Raw genomic sequence first — 3,328 nt, 5'->3', positions numbered from 1 at the left:
ATTGGTCCAAACAGAAAAGGTGACCATTACACATGCATGAGTCTTTACACAGCCTGATGGGTTCACTTACAGAACCAGGATGAATGTGTTGTGAAGTTCAACCTACATGCCCTCTCTCTCTCTCTCCCTCTAACACACACGTCTTTCTTCCACCATTTCGTGTAAGTGTTTATGACCACACATGCTAAAATGCAGGGCCAAGTTCCACAGGGCAAAGCTGTGTGTTTTATATAGAAAACACTAAAAGCGAAAACAAGCCGAGATCACGAAGGAGAGCTTCGTGGAGGAGATGTGGAGGGTGTGCGTGTGAGAGTCTGGGCTCCTGCGGGTGTCCTGCAGAGATATCTTTTACCTGCCAATCCTTCGCTGGCTTTTTTTTTACTACTCGTGGTTTCTCCTGCCCAAACCCAAGACGTTTTACTGTTTTCTATTTTATTTTACTTGCTGTTGACCTTTTTTCCTCCTCCAAGCCAACTTTTATGTGACATTATGGTTTTTCACAGTGCGGTTGTCTGAGTCTTGTTCTATGAGACAGATCGTTACGTTTTTTTGTTGCTGTTGTTTTGGTTTGTTGAGCAAAAACTGAGGTCATTTAGAAGTCATGACACAAAGTAGGTTTTAGCATTGTGTGGAGAACCATATCACTATTTCAAGTGAGGTGCTACGCCTTTAGACCAACAAAGTCACAGAGGAACTTTATTAGCCATGAAGCCATTACAGGATAGTTCATGATCAACTTTGATGTGAAGGAAATTCCAGCTAATGTGAATTTACCAGTATTGTTGTGCCCTCTGCTGGTTAGTGAAACTAATTGCAGTTTCCACACTTTTTAATATCATGATATAGATTCTCTAAAGTAAACTCAGCAAAAGGATATTGTATTTTAAAGATAATTTTGTAAAATACAAATAAGCTTTATAGATCTTTATTGGAAATGGTTTAAACAATGTTTTCATGCTTGGTCAATGAACCATAAACAATTATTGCATATGCACCTTTGGATTTTTCTACATAGAAAAAAAAAAGTGGTCTTTTAATGGTCTTAACCATTTTAATCACAAATCACTGGTCAGGAAATTAGCAAGAATTGCACAAACACTGTAGATAAAGCACAGAATAGCCTTCCCCAACTTGCAGACAGCTTTTTAGTTCAGTGTTGGTCCACTCAATGTTAATGGCTTTAAACAGTTCATGAGAAGTTGAAAAATGTCTCCCAGTTCATTTGAGTTTAATATGTCCAAATATTCACTATAGGGCTCAAATCTGGACTCCGACCAGGCCCAAACATGAGCATGACGGACTTGCCTTTGCAGTTTGACCATTCTCTTTAGATGACAACTTTCATTTGTATTGAAAATTCCATTCTGCAATATTCTCCTGTACTCCAAAACATTAAATTACTTTTCACTGTGAAGTAGCTCATCAATCTCAGTAGCTAAAAAGAGTCCCACACAATGACATCTTCCTCCTTCACTGTGGTAGAGATGCATTTATTATTATATTTATCAGCAAATTTTTGAAGACACTGCTCTGGAGCATCACCATGCAACTCATGTTTCATTGTGATTCATCACTTCATACACACAACTTCCCATATTCTGCCAAAACCAATAATTTGTGGCACTTAAAAGTTTAGTGTTTTACCATTTTGAGCTTGGCCCATTTTTTGCCCAAGAATGTAACAGTTTACAGGTGGTACACAATTAAGGTCACAGTTACAATAACTTATAGGACACTAAAGATACCTTTCTTCTGACTCTGAAAAACACCAGGAGAAAGATGTCCAGGGTCCCTGATCACCTGTGTGAACATGCTATAGACCTTCTGCAGGAGGCATCACTCATGAGGACTGCAGATGTGAACAGAGCAATAAACTACAATATCCATAATGTAAAATGCCTAAGACTGCATGTGCTACAGGGAGACAGGAAGGACAGCTGATCGTCCTTGCAGTGCCAAACCACATGTGACCATATGTCCCCCCAGACGTGTTTGAGATCGTTCAAGTGCCTTGGTGGAAGATAGAGTAACGTCTCACAGCAAGAACTGGCAGATCTGGTGCCATTCATGAGGTTGAGATGAACTGTATTTAAACACAGGGTCTCATTGATAAAATGTAAAATGTACATGAATATACATGTTAAATGTTGTAGACAAGGAAGGATGAAGAAAATGTCTTAACCCTATGCAAATCTCTAAGGCTTTTAAGTGATCAACATGCATATTTCAATATATATATAGCAATATTTCAAGATGAACACTTACTATACAGAAGCAACTTAGGTTTACTTGATTATCCATACATCATTTTTTCTTTTCTTTTTTAAATCATGTTAAAATGTAGGCTAAGTATCAAATATGATATACATGAGGCTAGATAGAGGATTGTTTATTTGTACGTCTCTCAATTGTCATTGTATTGCACTGCATTATATTTGGAAAAGTTAAAACTACAGAGCTTTGATCATAAAACTAAGCATTTAAATATTATCTCATAAGACATATCATTGGGAGATATTGACAACTGAACTGATATTTATATGCATTTTATGTAAGTGCTATAGGCTATTGTTATAGATTTACATTGATTTACATTAGCCTATACATCAGAAATTCACCAGGTGTTTTTTTCCTCCTTATGAGCTCCATATTCTCACCATAGGCTATATATGAGCAATAAAAGCCGTATAAAATACAAAACTCAAGACACATATACAAACTTATTTAAAACATTTTTTTAGATTATTTAAAATATGTTGCTCTTCTTTAAAAAAGATTTTTCTGACTATTATTTCATATGCCAAGCTTTACAGTGTCAAAGATACAGGTAAAGAGACAAGTAGGCTAAAGGTACGGATATACAGATACAGGTAAAAGGCCTAAGTTACTTACAGAGTTAAAGGATGAAGATAAAAGAAAAACGTGAGAAATTAGCCTACATTTAAACGAAAATGTTTAGGCCTATACATTATATATAGGCCTATATATATTTATATAAATAGCCTATGGACTTATCATGTAGCATACACGTAAATACAATATAAATAATGATCGATTTAAATCACTTTATTGGTAGAATTGTTTTCATACAATATTGCCAAAACCCCAATTTAAATACAATTAAATATTCAACAAGCCAATTAGCATACTATTACAAATAGACAATTCTTCAAAATTATAGTGATCAATCGAGTGGCTGCCGGGCTTTGAGCTTTGCTGCAACAGATTCCCAGTAACTATTTTCACAGTTGCATTACTTCAGAGTTTTAGAGGATTTTCATCAAACATCCGCGTTACGTAAATCTGAACATTGAAACTGACCCTCCGC

Source organism: Abramis brama (assembly GCF_963993115.1).
Source record: "Abramis brama genome assembly, chromosome: 8".
Taxonomy (NCBI): Eukaryota; Metazoa; Chordata; class Actinopteri; order Cypriniformes; family Leuciscidae; genus Abramis; species Abramis brama.
This window is presented reverse-complemented; position numbering follows the sequence as displayed.